Consider the following 21,194-nt stretch of genomic DNA (forward strand, 5'->3'; position numbering starts at 1 on the left):
ATAAAATACTTTAAGTATTATATTATAGTCCTTATAATGTAAATATATAAAAGCAATAATAATGTTTATAACCTATTAAATATAGAACACAGTAAAATATATATTAAAATATATACTATACTATGCTGCCCGCTCGGCCTGGCTCATGAGCGTCGACCCGTGACCCAGGAGGTCACAGTTAGATTCCCGGTCAGGGCACAGGCCCGGGTTGCGGGCTCGATCCCCAGTCGGGGGCGTGCAGGAGGCAGCCGATCAGTGACTCTCATCATTGATGTCTCTCTCTCTCCCTCTCCCTTCCTCTCTCTGAAATCGATAAAGACATATTAAAATATATACTATACGTATGTTTTAAAAGAACAATCCTCTTTGCTGTACTGAGATTCTGGCCTCATGGAGTTTTCCCACCCATCTTAGTTTTCTACATTTGTCTGTTTCTGGAAATCTCCTTGGCAGCTTCACATTGACTTTTTCTGATCAGATACCTTTTCTCGTATAAACAGCGCCTAATTCCTAATTATTTTTTAAAATTCTCATAAATTATCTCTCTGATTCTCCTTTACTTGACAAAATATGGCCTTCATATTTCAGTATTTACTCATTTATTTACTTGTCCATTTAACAAATGAATAGGATTGATTCTTCCATCAGTTTGCTCTGTGAACACAGACAAGTCTTTGTTTCTTCCTGAATCTCAGTTTTCACATCTGAAAAATGTTGTGTTTGGGTCGTATGATCGCTAAAGAATTCTTCCAGCTTGAAAATTCTACAGAACAGTGATTCAATCATTTATTTCTACCTGGCATGCTTTACTTTTATTCACATCCTGGGGGTACTTCCTTTTCTGTATTCTAGCAACACTTGGACCATCAAGAAATCAACAATCGATTCTTTTAGCTCTCTTTTGTTTATAGCAAAACAGAATTTGCTTCAGCCATCATTTTCCAGTGGGTCAGTGAAAGAGAGTTTCATGATTAAATATGTTTGGAAAACACTACAAAGTTGGCTAGCATTAATTTTAACTAGTTACATAATTAATGATAGTAAATTATATTATGTTTTAGAAATGAGTCTTTACAACAAAATAATTGAAAATAAATTTGTCAGAGGATTTAAAAATAAATTTTTTGGAGGGTTGTACATGTAGAGATTTCAATGAAACATTTATGTTTTCATTTGTATAGTCCAAAGTTTGTATAATCTAAGGTTTATTTCAATATGGCATGTTGGGAAAAACGGTTGAGCCTGCTCATAGCCCAAAGCAACCAGCCCAGGACAGGCAACCAGCCCAGAGGCTGAGACTCGGTATCTAGACTTCCTAGTAACTCACAGCAGAATGATTGGGAAGTTCTGCTGTATTTTCTGCTCCGATGAAATGAAAAACATTCCATTGTTGTTTGGACAGCAGATTTTCCAATATACCCATCAATAGAAAATTCCTCCACACAGGAACTCTCATTTTTAGGCCAATACAGTTTAGAGGAGTCCCAAGCAGAGTTTCACTCATAAGTTGCCAGAGCTTCAGGGAAATACGGTGTTAAATGCAGAAATAGACCATCACTGTAGAGATTCATGGCTCTCTCACCTAAACTGCATGAGTCAGTAAATTTCTTACAAGTTAACAAGTTACTGCACAAGTTACAAATATGTGGCTAATCACAAAATTGCTTTCATATGTGCTGCAGTATTTGTAAACAGTGACAGGCTCTAGCAGCTACCAAATAAAAGGTGAGTTAATAATCTTGACATGGAAAACAAACATGGAAATCTTAACGCCGTGAAGCTGTTAAGGTGATATGATATTGCCCGTGCAGTTAACTGAATTGTAGCACTGTCTGGATTCACATAATTTAAGAGCTCTTAGTCATTTCATCTTCTCCCTCTTCTTAGTCAATGGTGTAACCATCCTGCACTGATGGGAAACGGTTCAAAGGTCAAGATTATTTAAGTGAGCCGGTTTGGCTTTCCAGAACCACTAGTTCATTACTATCCTAGAACTTCTGCTACTTCTGCCGGGTAGTAGTTATTGGTGTTAATAATAAAGATGGTGCTTACAGAGAACTTGCCCCACCTGCCCCGTGTCCTGACGTTCCTCCATGGAAGGAACTGCCACGGGGTCATTTTCCCAGAAAGCAGATTCAGACTTGAAGTCTGTTGTACAGGATTTTTTAAATTTTTTTTTAAATATATGTTTATTGATTTCAGAGAGAGGAAGGGAGAGGAAGAGAGAGAGAGAGAAACATCAATGATGAGAGAGTCATTGACCAGCTGCCTCCTGCACACCCCCGCCTGAGGATCGAGCTGCAACCCGGGCATGCGCCCTGACCGGGAATCGAACCCTGATCGCCTGGATCCTAGGTCAATGCTTACCCGCTGAGCCACGCCCGGCCGGGCTGTACATGATTTTTTTAAATGAGTATGAAACCTATTGAAGAGGAGAAGGTGCACAACTGAACAGGGGGAGAAGCTGAACAGTGATGCTGCCCAAGGATTTCCTCGGCCGCCCCAGCGAGCTCTGGAGCTGGAGTGCGACTCCAGCAGAGTCGGGCTGGGCGCAGGTGGCCAGGCCTTTGCACTGACGCATCACATGGTCATTGGATGTGGCCTTTGGATGATGCCCAGGAAGACAGAGCCCGGGCCAGGCGGCTCTGCAGCTGAAACAGTCCCTAATGGGGCTGACAGCTGATGTCTGCTGACAGCATTCCCAGCAGCTGAGACAAAAATGCCTTCATTGAAGGGGGACCTGGGGCATAGTGCAGCATCTACTTTAGAAACCGTAAGGGGGGCCGAGTAGGCCGAATCAACAGGGTTACTACAAGGTTTCCAAGTTGGTCTCCTGTCCTTGATCTTTTCTCTCTGCCACCTTCCAATTCCTTGGCCACATAGAAGTCAGAGCATTTCTCTTTCGGCATACATTTGCTTAAAAACTTCAGTGATTCCCTGTATCCTTGAGAATAAATTCCAAACCCTTGAATGTAGATCACAAGGCCTGTCTTGAGCTTTATTTTACTTCTTTAGGCTTCTTTGCCGATCCTCATAATTTCAGGGCTTTCTGAGTTGCTTAAAAACCCACAAACAAATCATGAAATCATGAAACTCACCTCTTGGTTTTTGTTACTACTATTTTCTCTGCCTGGAGCTCTCCTCCTCCCCCTCCCCCCCTTCACTCTGTTTCTTACTTATCCCAAGGCGATCAGCTAAGCCTGGTATTGGCTCACTCCCCATGGTCCCTGCTTCCTCCTCAAGTTGCATTTTTTTCCAAGGTGGTTTATTCAGTATTTTAAGTTTTACTCCTGTCTTTTGCTCAGATAACACTTGTACGTAATCTGCTATCTTTGTAATGGATTGTTTTCTTGACTCCACCCCATGCACCTAAATTCTCATAATGAGCCGTTGGAGGGAGGGCCAGAACTAGGTCTTACTCTAGATGGTGTCTTTAGCACCTAGCACAGTGTCTGGCATAGAGTAGGTGTTCAGTAACTGTTTGGTGAAAGTTGTATAACTGGATGCTCACTAACTGTTTCCTCTGTGACACATGGCAGTGAAAATTTGCATGTTTGGAAAAATAAAACATTGTCAGGTTACAAGGCTTTGGGTTCCGTGGCATTGTTCCACTGTTGTTAGCCTTATGTGGCCATCCTGGGCCTGGAGCGTGGACTGTGGAATAAACCCAGTATGTGCATCCCTCACAGGTCAGTGAAGATTGGTGTTTCCCTCTCCCCCAACCCATTTCATTTGGGAGACAGTCCCATCGTGATGACTCAGCCCCAGCCACCTACAGACCACATTCTTTCCATTTTCTAACTCTAAAATAGACTTCTCTCTGACTTCAGCTTAAGAACAACAGTGACCACAAATTGAGTATTGAATGTGTAGCAAGAGCTGTGCATGAGCTTTACTTACATTATATTGAATCACCAGGACACGCAGTGAGGTCACTGTTACTAACAATATTGTTCATATGAGTAAATAGAGGTAAATGACAAGTCCAAGATTGCAGAGCTAGGAGCAGCCAAGCCATTTTGAATGTGTTACACTCACACTAGGACTCTAAAGAATGAATCTGAACAAACCACTGTAATGAACTCCTCCTGCTTTCAAGGGGCTGGCTGACAGGGTGACTACATTGAGTGAGATGCTGTGAGTTCGGATATGAGCTTCTATCCCTGTTCTGCCTCAAACTTGCTGTGCCTTTGAGCAACTGGTTACCTCTCAGCTGTAAAAAAGAACAACCATTGTAGCTACTACCCGTGGTTACTGTAAAGAACAAAACATCTGTTTCATGGCAAGTACTTAGCATAGAGTACACATAGCAGGGCCTGGCATAGCTCTAATTCTTGATAAATGACATTTTCTTATTATGAAAATTATTATGAGATAATTTTTTTTGTTTTCCTGATTCCCCAGAAATGTTTGTAAATATCAAGACCGCATATCTGTAACACAGGGTTGAATACTCAGGTATGTTTATGAGGACCAGAAAGATAGGAGTGAGCGAGCAAAGCTGGCCATGTGTCGGACAAGCGGGGGTGCTGGGGACTGTGGGAAATGGTAGAGCACCTGCCCTGTGCAAACAGAGTGTCACTGTCCAGTCACCGTCAACGGGAATAAAGGCTTAGTGTTGCTGAATACATCTAACTAAGGCTGAAATCTGGATCTTCATGGGCATTTTTTCCCCAGTTAGAAAGGCTGGGAACTAATGCAGTTCTTAAAAAATACTATTTTTTGACTTTTTAAAGAGTGAGACACCTAAAACATCCCTGTGACCCAGACTCAGTCATTCGCCCATCAGTTGTTACCCATTTTATCAGAGCTTCATCAAGCTTATGACACCACTTTTCATTCAACAAATACTTGCTGAGTAGTGACTGTGTGTGAGTCTTTGTACTCCAAGTAGAAGATACTGTAGTTGCCAAGAAAGATGAGGTCCTAATCCTTCTGAACCTTGCTTTGTAACGCCTGTGTGCCTCCCAGTAGTTTGTGTAGGGGGAGGAAGAGGAGGAGTGTCCTATTGCTGTGGCAGTTTCATGAAGTCATTAAAAGTCACCTGTATGGCAGGATCTCATACTTCATAATAAATCCCTCTCGCCCTGTTTTTCCCTAATGCAAAATTCCTCCGCAGCTGATGTAGAAAACACACATCCCAACATAAAAAAAATTTTTAATATATATTTTTCTGAATCTGTAACTCCAAAGGAGAGTTTATCTTTCTCAGTTCCTGGAGGTGCAAATAAGAAAATGATTATGAGTCATTTTCAGTTGATGTAAGAAATTTATATCACCATTTGTGTGTAGTGCCTAGAGAAACTGAAGTTTTTCCCCGTTTTGATGAATGATCTAGAGGAAAGGAAAAGCAATAAAATCTGCTGTTGCAAACATAAAAAAATTATGAAAGAATTTAATGTATTATATCATATATGGAATATAACCAAAGTATTAAAGAATGTAGCTGAAAATGGGCAAAGGACCTGAATAGACACTTCTCCAAAGAGGACACACAGATGGCCAAGAGGCATATGAAAAGATGCTCATCAGCTTTAATCATCAGAGATGCAAATTAAAACCAAAATGAGATGTCACCTCACACCTGTCAGAATGGCTCCATCAACAAATAAACCAACGACAAGCGCTGGCGAGGGTTGGAGAAGGGGGAGCCTCCTGCACTGCTGCTGGGAGTGCAGACTGGGGAGCCACTGTGGAAAACAGTGTGGAGGGTCCTCAAAAAGTTAAAAATGGAGCTACTCTGCCCTGGCCGGTTTTCTCAGTGGTTAGAGCATTGGCCCGTGGACTGAAGGGTCCTGGGTTCGATTGTAGCCAAGGGCACGTATCTTGGGTCCAGGCTCGATCCCCAGCCCCAGTAGGGGCACACGCGGGAGGCAACCAGTCGACGTGTCTCTCTCACATCGAGGTCTCTCTGTCTCTCTGCCCCCCATTCTCTCTGAGAAGCAATGGAAAAAATATCCTCCAGTGAGGATTAAAAAGACCCCACAGAGCTACTTTATGACCCAGCAAATAAATTCCTTTCCTCAGAATATGTACGAAGAAATCCAGAACACTAATTGGAAAAGATAGACACACCCCATGACCGTTGCAGCATTTTTACAATAGCCAAGGTATGGAAGCAGCCCAGATGCGGTGGATAACGAAGCTGTGGGGCATGGCACAGCGGAATACTACTCAGCCATCAAAAAGAAGGAAAGCTTACCGCTGTGGCGGCCTGGATGGGCCCGGAGGGTACTGTGCTGAGTGAAATGTGGCAGACAGAAAGACAGGTACCATATGGCTCACTTATACTTGGGCCTGAAGAGCAAAATAAAGGGACAAGCAAAACAGAAACAGACTCATAGCCACAGGGAACTGACTGAAGGCTGCCAGGGGGGAGGGGGGAGGGCACGGGTGAGAAAGGCCAAGGGTTCGGGAAGCTGCAGAGCAGCCCGGGGACAGGAACGGAGAGTGCAGCCAGCACAGGGAATGCAGCTGCTGACACTGTAATGAGGTGTGGGCCGGGGTCTGCATATCAGGGCGATCGCTTCAGAAATAATGTAGTTGTCTAACCACTGTTCTGTACCCCTGAACCAAATACAAAAGGAAAATTAAAAACAAAGACTCTCTATCCAAACCAGCCTCCCCCCACGGGCTTGGTGGGGGCCCGGGGCAGGGTCGGGCAGGAGGCTGGGGGTAGAGGGCTGGGTGCTGGGGTAAGCTCTGCCACTGATTCACTGCCTTAGCTCGACTTTGCTTCCTAAACTGGTAAAATGGGGTCCTCCTCCCACCCCCGGGGTTGCAGCAGACAGAGGCTGTTCGTGTAAATAAAATAAGAGCAGAGCAACCAACAAACCAGCCTTCAGGATGACCTCTCCGCCTTACCCGTGTCCCTCAGCCTGTTGTCTGGGCCCGATGGGCGCCCATCGCTGCACAGACCAGTGACAGCAAACCTTCCCTCCCAGTCCCCTGCCGCTGTGGAGGCTGGTTAGTTCCCAGTGTACGGAGCACGTCCCTAAACAGCGAAAATCATTTAGCCGGGTGTCCCCTGCTGGACCTAGAGAGATGGTTAAAAACACAAAAACCAAGCAAAACCACATTCCATTCATATTGCAGAACCTAACTGTATTCTTGAGGATGGAGTGATGATTTTTATAGCGTTAGCGTTTACTGAGTACATGCTGTATATCAGACCTGTGCTCATCACATTGTGTGTGTTTATCCTTGGAATGAATATGTGAGGAAGATACTCTTACTGTCCTCCTTTTATAGATGAACACTGTGCTCACAGAGATTAACAACTTCCCGCAGCCAAACGCCTCGACAGTGGTGAGCTAGGCTTCAAACCAAGACCTCTTTGACTGTGGCACCCTTACTTTTAACTACTTGCTTTCTGGAGACTGGAAATTAGGAGGGACCATAAAACAACTACCACCTTTTCCCTAAAAATAAAGATAAAACCCAGAAGGAGATCTTTTTAATAAGAGCTTACTGATGAATGCAGGGATGGTTTTTAGCTGAACATACATAACTGTTTTCCCCTCCGATCAATTTAATATCTAAATAATGCATCCCCAGCTAATGGGCTCTCAGCTGGCCCAACATGAAGAGATCCATTGCCCCATATACTCACCGTAAAGAATGAAGGCGAACAACTTGCCTGGTTACATAACACTGTCGTACAACATAAATGAAAGATCCTCTTGTTTTGGCAATTGTTCTGCACTGTCCTAAGTTTTGCTAAATCAGAGTTCCTTCTAGTCTAACAGATGCCAGCGGTTTAAAAGCAGCTCAAGAATCCTTATTTATATCTGGTGTTCAGCTTGAATAAAATGGGCCAGAAAATGCAGAGGGAGAGGAGGGGGGAAAAGCATAACTTAAAAATGGAATTTATTTCCAGCCTTCTAAACACAGATTTCCAATAAACATCCACTTAGAGAACCATTTCATTAAGCTAACTGCAGCAGAAAACAAGTTCCCTGATGTTTCTTTGAGCATTTTATTTTCTAAAATGAATCATTACTTTCTATGTTTTGGCTTGACAATCCTTTCCCCCCAATTGTGTAATTTTGCATTTGTCACTCAAATTGCTTGCATTTCCAGAGAATTGTTCCAAGACATTTATGCTTTGGAATGAGGCTCTTAATATGGTGGCGTGAGTTTGGAGAATTCCCCAAACAACTCAGGTGCATTGCTTAAGGAACTGGAGAGGGCTTTGACTTCCTCATTTCAATTAAAGTTTAGCAGCCCCTTAAGGCTGAGGCTGGGGGTGGCAGCAATGAACTTGTAATAAATAGGATGGATCCTTGTGGCCCTGGGAGATTTCAGGGGAAATAAAAACCGTGGCTTTTGCAGCTCTCTTCCGTCTGTGGCTGGGTAAATAGCCCAGTCACAGATATTTGCAAACCCATCCTGAGCCATTCCACCCTCAAGTGATGAACCTTCACTAATGGACAATTAATGGGATGTGAAGAAAAACGAAGCGGCGTTGGAGAGAGTATTTTCAATATATAAACTCCATATATGAAAATTATACGTAAGAATAACTCTCTCAAAAGTCAACTCATCCCAGCAGAATTTGGCTTTGGTGTCTCTGGTTAAACAGGCAAACTGAGAGAAAAGATTGTATTCAATTGACTAAAAGATGGTTATATTTCATGCCTGGTTATGAGCATAGAAGGTGCACAGTTAAGGGCACGTATATTTCATCTCACAGAAGAACTCTCAGTTCAAAAGATCAGAAAAAATAATAATTATAATAAGCAAACCCTAGAGCCATTTATCTGTCATTTACCATATGCCGATAGGGTGGGAACGAAGGTAATAAAAGTAAATTTAATCATATCAAGTTCATGGCAGCCATAAAAATGAATATTATTAATATAGCCATAGTGAACATTTGTGGCTTGCTTTCCACATACAAGGCAATATACTAAATATTTTACAAGGTTTTATCACTTGACCTTCACAAAGTAGGTACTGTAATTATCCCCAAGTTACAGATGAGAAAACTAACAGGTGAAGTAATTTGCAAGCTGAAATCCTAATTTGGGCATAAACTCCAAATTCATGCTTTTGACCACCATGCCCACTCTCTCCTTACTCTCTTACTGTTTACAGATCAGGTGACAGGCTCCCAGAGGTTATGTCTCTTACCAAGGACCCATAGTTGTTCATGAAGACTTGGGACTCACACCCAGGGTTCTCTGGGGTGTAACCCAGGGAACCTGGTGGGTTAGGCATGGGGTCAGTGAAAGCTCACTGTGAAGCGACAGGCTGCAGGAGACTCAAGGCTGGAGGGCGGTGACAGCTACCTGCAGCTGCCTGACCTCGGAGGGACTGTGCCTAAGAACTCTGAACCCTGGAGAACTGCAGATGTAGGTTTTGCCCCATGCACTCTATCCGTGCTCGTTCTGTGACGATGCCTGAAGTTCTGGGATTTTACCACCCAAATAGATCCAATGCCTTTTAAACTCTTACTGTGCGCATGTGTCTTTCCTCCTGGTGCGTGTCTTTTCTAAAAACTGAACGTTGTGCTACATTTGCTATAGAGGTAAGTCAGAATGAATCTTTTTTTCTGTTTATTTCCATTCCCCAATCTTTTTTTCTCACATGTCCATTTCTCTTTTCCAGAGTTGGTTTTCCAAAGTATTGATTATTTCCTCAGTAGCTTTTTGTATCAGTATTAAAAGGCCATTTGTATTACTGAGGGTGACAGCTGTGATTATTTCATGCCTGTATAGCTCTTGCACTTAATTTCTGTTATGTGCAGTATTGACAATAAATCTGTAAGGTGACTATCACTATCCCTATCTTAGAGATGAGAAAACTTCGGTTTAGAGATTTGATCAACTTATCTAACATGACATGGCCAATTAATTTTCGAAAAAGCTCTTATTTATTGGGGACCTGAGGTAGAATTTGAACCCAAGTCTGTAGAGTTCTAAGTTGAATGGTCATTCTGCTGTATTAGTGCTTCCTTTCCTCCTGGGAGTTAAGAAACTGTAATTATTAGATTACTGGTTTGTCAGTGAAGGGACACGTAACTAAGTCTCTCTAATCATGACAGCAGGCCCGGCGTGCAGCCTCCGCTCACTCTGTGTGAGAGCACTGAAACATGCGTGGGTCCCCACAACCGTTCCCTTTGAAGGTGTTGTTATGATGGTCTTATTTCAAGGTAGAAAATTAAAATAAGCTGCCAGTGTTGACCCAGGCAGGCAGTGCGCCTTATCTTAGTGCTACAGGGTCAATTATTAAGAGGGTAGACGTCCCAGAATGCACTGCAGGTGACTAGAGTTTCAGTTGGCTCTGGACAGAAACGAACATCATAATCACAGAAGGGCAGGGACGTCTCTTTCTCACTGACCACTGTACTGCAGAAGAAACTCTCTTTCCAAGAGACGCCCCCACCGCGTATGGACAGCTGGGGTCTGGCAGTGGACGCAGGTCCGGGAGGCCCGCAGTTGGTCAGCCCTAATGAAGGGCTGCCTCATTTCCGTGGCTCGTGCTTTTTTCTGGGTTGGACATTTGGGCCTAGCTGGAGCCCATAATCATTGAATTACTGAGCAAAGGGCATGCTCTTCCAACTGAAGATGTTAAGCTACTAGGATGTAATCCTGATTTGCTGGCCACCGCTTCGGCCACTTCTGGAGAACCTGAGGTTGGAGCCAGCGAAGAAGAACGCTGAATGGAGACAGAGTGAGACTTCTGGTGCCTTCACTAGAGCCCACGGGTCCTCCCGCTCTAAGGTTCACTTCCCATGGAATTTTCCATTGTGCGAGCTAATACATTTCCTCTCCCTGTCACCCCCACCCATCCAAAAGCAGTTTTAGTTGCGTTGCTGTCATTTGCAATGAAATTATTCTGTGTAATCCAGCAAATCAGCAAAACTATGTAGGACAATATCCCAATTTATTTTTTTTCATGAATTAAGTTGCATCTCATTATGAAGGGGATCTACAAGCGAGCCAAGGTCTAGAAATCCCACCTCTGTTCTTCCTTTTCCCATCCAGAGAGAAATAGTGTATTAAAATAAGACATTTCCTGCCTGCCAGTACCAACCCCCTCCCCCCCCATGCCCGTGTGCAAACAGCCACGCAGAGCAGCATGATCGCCCAGGGAAGGCTCCCACACAGCACCACTCGGTTTACATCTACAGTCGGGAGTATCTTTCTTTTTAACAACATGAGCAAAGAAATTATTTCCAGTTGCATTTTTACAAATCGCTCTCAATTGTGACATTTATCTTCCATCTCAATCAAGTGTAATTTGCCAGGAAGACTGCAGAATGTTTCTGTATTTAAAATACGTGAGGTTTTCCTAATACCTCCATTCTTCTACCCCTCAACTTTCCCTGCTAGGTAGGGATGGGACCAACGTGGCTCCAGCAAGCTCATCAAGTTGTCCTGGCTCCCTGGACCCCACCTACCACAAAAATAAGGTGGCCGGTTGCTAAGAAGCTTCATTGGCTCAGCTCGCAGTGAACCAATCAAAATAGCTTGAGAGCTTGAGGCCTGGTTTGATTTCAGGTATCTTCGTGGAAAATGTGTGTTGGTGTAAGACAAACCCATCGTTCATTTAGTGATTGAGGTACAAGAGGGCAGTGACAGGACTTCTGTTACTCTGGTCTGATGGGACCCTGGGCTCCTGGCCCAGCAGTTGCCAAACCCTGGGCTGTGGACCAGTGGGAGTCTGTGATGAAGCTTTCACTATGCCGTGGCAACGTGAGAAAGGCAACTCTGGAGGGTGAGGTGGTTTTCAAAGCTAAATTTATTCCATTTAAACGGACTGTCCTTTAATTCAAGATTATGTCTTTCCCATTCTTGGGTTTGAAATATTTTTTTTCTTTGATAAAAGAATGGTGATATTAAATGATGGTTTTGAAAATAAATTTAATTGGAAAAATGAAAAATTGGCAGCTCTGTGTTTCTTGAAATTTAATGGGTCTGGCAGCCAATCACAGTCCTTGGCAATAATAATAATAACGCTAATGTTACACGCTGGTATTTGTGAAACGCTTTCATACGTCTGGCACTATGCTTGAAGGTTTGCGTACTTATCCCTACCTCGGCACACTGCACAGGTGCCGTTACTGTCACACTGTACAGGTGAGGGGACTGAATGAAGCCTGGGAGCTTAAGGAACATGCCTACGATCACACAGCACAGCTGTGAATTGGAAGGAGCAACTTTTTCGGACCAAAAGATCATGTCCTTTAGAACTTCCTCATACCTGTCACTCAGGAGCTGCTAGATCAGGGCTGATGGTGGCGACATCGCTCTGAGCCAGCTTGGTAAAAGGTACCCGAGACCGCAGCTGGTGGATCCCGAGGTGGGGGTGCTGGAGTGGTTTGGGGTCGCCTGTTCTGGAAGCCTTCCGGGTACGACAGTGCACAGACTGACAGAGCTGTAAGAGCTGCAGAAACCAAGAACCGCTTCTTTATACTCTGGGTGATAAAATGTTACCTGGAAGTACTCTGGATAATTTGGATGGCAGGCTCCCGTCCCTGTGCACTTTCTGCTCCAGCGTTTTGTTCTGGGTACCAGAAGACAGAGCCATCTCTGCTCACATGTCCTCTCACTGCTCAGAAAAGTTACTCTTGCATAAATTTCCACTCCAGGAGATTTTTAGATCTCTTATTTTCTTTCCAATCCTAGGCCAAATGTTCCAGAAAGACAGGAGCCTAAAGCATCACAGAGGCATTTTTTCCTACCATTGATAAGGGTAAGAAAGAGTCCCGCTAGCTAGGGCTAAAAGGAACAGAATGTGGCTCGAGGGACGGGGACAGGCTCTAGGTTGGTGGACATGCCTTCCCTCCCTGCTGGTCATGCTCTTGGGTGGACCCTCCATGGCTGAGGAGGGCTCCTGTGACTTGCCTCTGAGTACGGCGGGGGTGGTGATGGGCTGTCACTCCACAGGTTTGCAACACTTGTCTTGCTGGAACTCTCTTGCACTGCCAGCTTTTAAGAAGCAAACTACCATATTGTGGTAGGACCACATGGCGAGGACCTGAGGGTGGCCTCTAGTCAACAGCCAGCAAGGAACTGAAGGCCTCCTTCCTGCAGCCTGCTGACCACTGGATTCTTCCAGTGACCGCCTGAGCTCGGGAGTGACTCCTTCCACTCACATGGGTCTCCAGCCCTGGCCAACACCTTGCCTGTGGCTTTGCCAAGGACCCAGCTGTGCCAGGAAATGGGCACCTTGTATGTGATGCCTTATCACTTGACCTCCAAAACATTAGAGTACTGCTTACCTCACACAAAACTCATTTAAGTCTCCAGCCCGGAGTCGTGCAGGTAAGACCAGGCGTGGCCTGGCTTCTAAATCAGGTTGACCTGGACTTTGTTTCCCCTCTCATTTCCCACTGTACAGACGCAAATGGGTTATTTAACTTCATCAGCCTAGGCTCCTGCATTTGTAAAATGGAGAATTAACCGTTATCCTGCAGAGTTGCTCCAAGGACTATTTCTGAGTCATTAATTCAACAAAACTTTATTGAGTTCTCAAAACAGGCCAACCTTGTATTACCTTTATTTCTGAAAATTATGTTACTGCACCTCCAGAGCATGAAGTATACCCCTTGCAGGACATTTGGTCCTGTCTCAACCTCCACGGAGACATTTGGTCCACACCAGACCATCTCCCTAACCCTGTGTGCCCTACGAGGTAGGCTACTGAGGCAGGAAGGGTTATTATGACCAATACAGCCACACACAGTTATCAGGCCAATACAACATGATGGTATTTTATGTATAAATCCTATACACCAAAAATATGAATAAACGTTCTGGGCTTTTTTAGACTCAGGGACATTTCTTAAGCGTGTACTTTTCTGACAGGACCAAATGTCAAGAACCATATGGTGTGGACCAAGTATGCTCATGGTCATTTTTGATAGGCCAAAATATGAAGCGTCTTTTGGCGTGGACCAAATGTTTTTGTGGACATTTTGGACAGGACCAAATGTCCAATAATCAGTATACCACAGTGCCAAGTATGAACATTTACTACTGCAGGGAGAATTTCATGACAGTATCACAATCATTCATAAACCAACGTAGATGAGTCAAGCACTCCTTTGTAAACAAGTAAGAATCAGAAATGAAGCTGGCGTTTTTAGGAGCTGGGAATTTGATAACACCATCATCTGGCAGGAAATTGATGCCAGGGGCAGCATTTTGCACAGCGAGCCCTGCGGGCCTAGGTGATTTTAGAGGACCTATATTTGAATGGTTCTCACTGGCCCCTTGTTTCATTCAGACAGTTCCTTCCCATCACAGCCCTTCTCGCATCAAACACGTACACTGTCACCATGTGGAATGGTCACACAGATGACAGACTAGACTGAAAAGAGAAATTTTAAACTGCTGGGAGGAAAGAGAGGCAATGCCTGTGAAACATTTTAATGGACTGGTGGGTGAAAGACATTTAATCTCCGAGAACACAGCTTAACCAGTGCTCATTTGTTATCTGGGTGCTCCCACCTATTTCTTTAAAGGTCTTACAGGAAAATTGTTCCATAAATAAAAATGTTATTTGAGAGCAAAAGAGGATCTACTCAATAAATGCTTGCTGAATTGATCACTAAGAGTTCAGGCTGGACCTAGAGGGTATTATGCTGAGTGAAATAAGTCAGTCAAGAAAGACAAATGCCATATGATCTCACCCGTATGTGGAATCTAAAGACCGATCTAAATGAACAAAACAGAAAGAGACTCATAGACACAGAGAACAGACTGAGGGCTGCCAGACGGGAGGAGGGTTGGGAGTCGGTGAAAAGGTGAAGGGACTGAGTATAGATCAGTGGTTACATAATAGTCGTGGGGCTGTAAAGGACGCGTGGGGAATGTAATCAATATATCGTAATGACTGCATATGGTGCCGGGTGGGTGCTGAAAGTGTCCGGGGAGCACTTTGTACAGTATATGATTGTCCAGCCACCGTGCTGTACACCTGAAACTAACACAGAATCAAGTGTGAGCTGTAGTGGAACAACATTTAATAAGGAAAAGGGTTTGGCTGTTTACCTTTATCCTACCTTCAAGTGACATCTCCACATGCCTGTGGATTTTATCTCCCCTCTCCTGGTGGTAAGAGTCGACAGGTCCTGAATTGCCGTGTGCCGGGGGCTGCTCGGTGCTTCATGTGCATCCACTCATTTAATCTGCTTAGGGCTGTGCCGCGGTTAGTGCCAGTGCATAGTTGGGGAAACTGAGGCAGAGAGGTGAAATCACAGTGTCGGTCAGCGTGGAACCAGGATTTAACCCACGCAGCCTGGCCCAGGGTCTGGCTCCTAACCAGTGCACCGAGGAGCCCCTCAGAATTGTTCACCTCGAGTGCGCCCTGCTCGCGTGCTGCTCCCCCGGCACCCCAGCAGCCGCAGCTGACCCCCCCCCCCCCGACAGCCCAATGCCGCGGGCGGCTCCAGGCCTGCCGCGCTGCTCTGCACGTGTCGCTTAGTCCTGCTGACTTCGCGTGGCCCCCCACCCTACGGCCATCTCTCCTGCCTCTCCCTAGGAAGTGTGCTGTCTTCTCATTCCTGTGTCACTCATGTCCCCTTCCTCCTCTGGGGCACGCCTACACCCTGTTCTGGACTTGGCTTAAAGCTTCCTTCCTCCAGACACCTTGCCGCAACCCTCCCCATTTCACACTCTTCTTTGTAGCATTTTGCACTGGTGTGATTAATTACCAAATTCTTATTTATATATAATCCCATTTTGAATGCCTGTCTTCCCCACCAGCCCCCCGATTCCCAAGGACAGGGCCATGTCTTCCCGTCGCCCCAGTGCCTTGCGCAGCTCCCTGCACAGAGCAAGTCTTATGGGCTGAACTGTGCCCCTCCCCCCACCAAATTCATATGTTGAACCCCTAAGTCCCAGCACCTCAGAATGTGACTGTGTTTGGAAATAGGACCTTTAAAGAGATAAAGCCATGTGTGAAATAAAGCCATGTGTGTGGGCTCTCATCTAACAGGTTTGGTGTCTTTATAAGAAGAGATTGAGACAGACAAAACGCAGACTGAGGGACAACCACTAGGGCCAGCACACAGCAAGGAGGCGGCCGTCTGCAAGTCAAGAAACGAAATCTGCTGATATCTTGATGTTGGACTTCCAGCCTCCAAAACTGTGAGAAACTAAATTTCTGTTGTTTAAGCCGCCCAGCCTGTGTGTTTTTTGTTATGGCAGCCCAAGCAGACTGATACGTTGGGCAACTGACTGACGCTCTCTATGCCACACTCACTTTTCTTCAGCTCTGAGTTCCACGGCTTTCCACGTACCCAGCTGGGACTTCTTGACTGCATTCTATCCACTGGGCTCTGTCTTCTTTTTTCCCTTCTTGACTCAAAGTAATTGATAGACTAGAATCTACATGCAAATGTTTTTATTGTCTGTATAGGTGTTATTACTTCCAGCAGGCTGATTACAATGATGTCGGCTTCTTGCCAAGGCGCCCACTTTTAACCTCTATGTCTGTGTCTGTCTCAAACATTTTTGGATATTTGGTGTGGAAGCTGTTGATGAGCCAAGGAGGGAACTTCTCCCAGCTGCTGTGGGGTCCATAAATTCAAGTGAGCTCATTATTTTCTTTTCTGATGCAGAATGTCGCTCTAGAAAATTATCATTTAATCAGCAGTAATGACTCTCCTATTTCTGCAGCACTGCTTATTAATCTCCCTATCCAGTGAAAAGGGAAAGTCTTTGGCAATGAAAATAAAATTTCAGCTCAGAAGTGGAGTTAGGGAATGGGATGGGATCCTACCCCTTTGTTGTCACACCTCTGGCCTTTGAAACAAGACAGTAACTGTACTCCATCGAGTGAACTAAGATTTCCAGGGAAGGTGGTCAAAAGTAGGAATGTAATAATCTCATAAAATACCCAAATGCTAGCATCCCTTGGCCTATTTCAAATGTTAAACAATGATCAAAGCCTGGGATTTCACGTCCTGCAAACCCTTACCCCTGCCGACTCACTGTGCGTCACTGTCCCTCTTGCTCACCACGCTCCAGTCACTCCAGTGCTCTTTCAGCCCCTTGAACGTCGAGCCCCTCCAACCTCAGTGCCTTTGTACATACTGCTGCTGCTCCCTGTGACCCTTTCCCCGTGCTCTTTTCCTGATAATGTCAAGTTTTAGGCCTCATTTCACTGCCACATTCTGGAGGAAGCCTTCCTGAATTCCCCTAGACAAAATAGGTCTGCAGTAGGTCCCAAGATATGCGTGGTAGTTTTCTTCAGAGAACAATGTCACAATGACATTAAAAATTTGTGTTCATAATAAATAACCTGCTAGCTGTGTCCCTAATATTTGGAAGGGCAAAAACATAAGCCATTTCTTTTAGACTATCAATCACAAATGTGTATCCAGAGGATGCTGCAAAACATTTCTGTCCTGTTTCTAAATGCATCATGCCCTATTTCAGTAATTTATTATTTGTCTGTTTGTGTCCTTTATGTGACTGAGTGCCCAAAGACTGAAGACTATTTCTGCTTAAATTTTTGTAATGGTTGCACAGTCCTGACTATACAGTGACATTTGCTGAGTTTATCTTGGGTGCAGATTGTACAAATCTTGGAAGCTGGCTTCCTTGCCTGATCAAGTCCCTTGACTTTCATCTTATCTTCCTAGGATTGAAATGTTAATCTCAGTACAATCAAAATTTAATTATTGCAATTATATTTCTGTGCCTAGAGGTGAAAATTTTGTGTTCTCAATAAGTCAAAGTAATAAAGAACGTAGTACAGTTACAAGGTAGGTCATTTGATGCTCCTAGAAACAGAAAATGTCCCCATCCTGTCCTTCCAGATTCCAGGACTTTCACACTGAAAGGGCTGGGAATCCGCATGGGAAAGAGCCACCAGAGAAACTTAATATGACCAGGGATGTAATCCACAGGGAGTTTATTGAGTATGGATGAACCCTGTTCCTTGCATATTAAGAGTTTTTCAAATTAATTAGCAATAAGACACTTCAAGTATTCTCAAAATTGGTGAAATTTGATGGATTAGTGAGATATTTAGGAAGCAGTGTCCATACGTGTTGGGGATGGATTAGATGTTGGGGAATGAGAGAGACGGCCAGTTTTCTGGCTTTCACTGATGGGAAGGAGGTGCCAATAATCAGGAAAGGATACCCTGGAGGAGCATATCATATACATTTCCCCAAACCAAGAGGGAGAGCAACGCAATGGAAGAAAAAAGTAATGGTTCTCCTGTTTTAATAATACATCTCTTCACCTGGGAATGACAGAAATCCACCTGGAACTAATTTAGGCATAAAATACGACTATGTTGGCTTTGGTAACCAAATCTTAATAAGGGTAGTGTTGATTTGGCCTCAGAGACAATTGAAGTGGGAACTTACATACTCACAATTTCAATATACTTTGCATGTAGTGACATGCCAGGGTGTTAATTGTACAGGTCTGTGTAACACACGTGCCCATCAGGAAATAGAACATGACCATCAACCCAGAAAGTTCTTTAGTATTCCTCTTTATGACATATCCTCCTCAAAAATATTTCAAAGTATTCACAGCAGCTTTAATAATAATAGCTAAAAATCACTACTCTGATTTCTAAAACCATGCAGTTGTTTTGCTTCTTTGAGAATTTCATATAAATCAGATGATATAATATGCAGAGAAAAGGCCGTAGCCAGAAGGTGGCCATCTGAGAGCAGAGGAGACAGGCCTCAGGGAAAACCAACCCTCCTGATCTTGGACTTTCAGCTTCCATACTAAGATAAATTTCTGTTGATTAAGCCACCCAGTCTGTAGTATTTTGTTATGGCAGCCCTAGCAAACTAACACAGTCAGTTTTAGTAAATTTTGTTTTTTAAGGAATTTATTCATTTCATCTAAGTTATAAATAATCATAAAAATTTATTAATATCCTATTGTTATTTTTTATACTTTGTTCTATAACATTACGTTCTCTTTAATTTCTGATATTGATAATTAAGATTTCTCTCTTTTTTCTTGATCTGTTCTAATAAGAATTTATCAATTTTAGAATCTTTATTAAAAAACTAATCTTTGGCTTATTTATATTCTCCCATTTGTCTGTGTTTTAGTTCCTTAAGTCCTGATTTTATTTATTTTTTTTCTACTAACTTTGGATTTAATTAATGATCTTTTTTGAGATTCTTATGAAGAACACATGGATCACTGATTTTGTAAATTTCTTCTTTTTTAACGCATTCATTTAAAACTATGCATTCCCCTGTGAGAACTACCTTACCTGTAACCTGTAAACATTGATATGTTGTGTTTTTATTTTCATTCCGTTGAAAATATTTTCTAGTTTCTCTTGGGATTTTTTCTTTGACTCATGGTAAATTACAATTGATTGTTTAATTTCCAAGTATTTGGAGATTTTCAAAATATCTTATTGTTATGGATTTCCAACTTCTAATTCTAATTATACTACATAATTTAAATTCTTTGAAATGTATTTAGACTTTTTATGGCCAAAAATGGTCTATCTTCAGAAATGTTTCATATGTACTTGAGAATGTTTATTTTACTGTCACTGGGTGTAGTGTCTTTAAAAGTCAATGATATCAGCTGGTTGAGAGTATTGTTCATTCTGCTGATATATCTACTTTTTTTTGGTCTGTTTTATCTATTCTTCTGGGAGAGGTGTCAGAGTTTCCAACTTTGTGGATTTTTCTTTCTTTCTTTAGTTTTCTCAAATTTTGCTTCATGTGTTTGGGAACCTTTTTACTTGGTGCGTATGCATTTAAGATGGTTTCTTCTTCTTGCCTAATTGACTCCTTTATCATTACGAAATGCCTTTCTTTGTGTCTTCATTTTGAAGTATGTTTCCAATTTAACATGATCAAACCAGCTTTCTTATGCTTAATATTCGCATGGTATACTCGTTCTTCTTTTACTTTCAAATATTCTATATTCTTATACTTTGCTAAAGTGTATTTTTTATCAACATTGTCTAGTGTTTGTATCCTGTCCGACAGCACCTGCCTTTCCTTTATTCTTGACTCCACTTACCAAGTTATTTATTTGCTTCTATGTGCGAGTGTGTGTGTGGGGGGAGGGAGGCCGCAGGGGCGCTCCGGCGGCGAGGTCCCCAGCCCCCGTAGGAAGGTCCCCAGCCCCGGTAGGAAGGTCCCCCAGCCCCCGTAGGGAGGCCCCAGCCCCCGTAGGAAGGTCTCCTGCCCCTGTAGGAAGGTCCCCAGCCCCTGTAGGAAAGTCCCCAGCCCCGGTAGGAAGGTCCCCAGCCCCCGTAGAAAGGTCCACAGCCCCGGTAGGAAGGCCCCAGCCCCTGTAAGAAGGCCCGCGGAGCCCACCCGGGAGGATTCCTCCCCTTTCTGTGCACAGTGCAGGTGCAGAGAACACAGCAGGCTGGGCGCTGTCACATGCTGAGTCATCATTACATAAGGTCACCACCGTGGCACCTGTGGGATGGTGGGGGTCAGGGAAGGACACCGAGACCTCCAAGCCCCTCCCTGACACACCCGACAGTCTGTCATCTCACTGTGTAAGTTCCCTAAATCCCACCTGCCTTTTGTTCCTCTCTTTCTTCTTTTATAGCCCCTTTTTGATGTGAATTGACTCTTTTTTTAAGTATTCCTTCTTATCTCCTCTATTGACCGTTTTTTTCCCTTTTTGCGGCAAAAAGCTTAATTGTTTCCGTTTGGTCCAAGGCTGGGAGAGGGCTCCGGGGTAGGTAAAAGGCTGTCTAGTGGCTTCAGGGAGAGGTTCTAACAGAAGCCGGACACTAGGGGGGTGCAGGGGGCCCCTAACAGAAGCCAGACACTAGAGGGGTGCAGAGGAGCCCCTAACAGAAGCCAGACACTAGGGGGATGCAGAGGGACCCCTAACAGAAGCCAGACACTAGGGGGGTGCAGAAGGGCCCCTCAAAGTCCTCTGGGCTCCAAAGGCTCCTGGCCTGCCTGAGGGGGAGCCTTTCGAGGGGACGCTCGCCCAGCACAGCCTGGGGGCCACCAGCTGCGGAGGTGACCAGGTGTCGCCCATCTTCACGATGACTTTCACCTGCTCTCCCAGGAAGCGGTTCTTCAGGAGCCACAGAGCTGCGGGTCTGTGTGGGCAGAGCCCAGGGCCTGCAGACCCAAAGGGCCTGGCTCAGGTTCCCCTCCAAGGCCCTGGCGGCTCCCATGGCACCCTGAGTGTCACCCGCTCATCCCAGGAAGGCTTCAGCATGTGCTAGAAGAAGGCCTGGCCCCTGCACTGGTTCTG

This window comes from Miniopterus natalensis, chromosome 4 (genome assembly GCF_054644295.1).
Source record: "Miniopterus natalensis isolate mMinNat1 chromosome 4, mMinNat1.hap1, whole genome shotgun sequence".
Classification (NCBI taxonomy): domain Eukaryota; kingdom Metazoa; phylum Chordata; class Mammalia; order Chiroptera; family Miniopteridae; genus Miniopterus; species Miniopterus natalensis.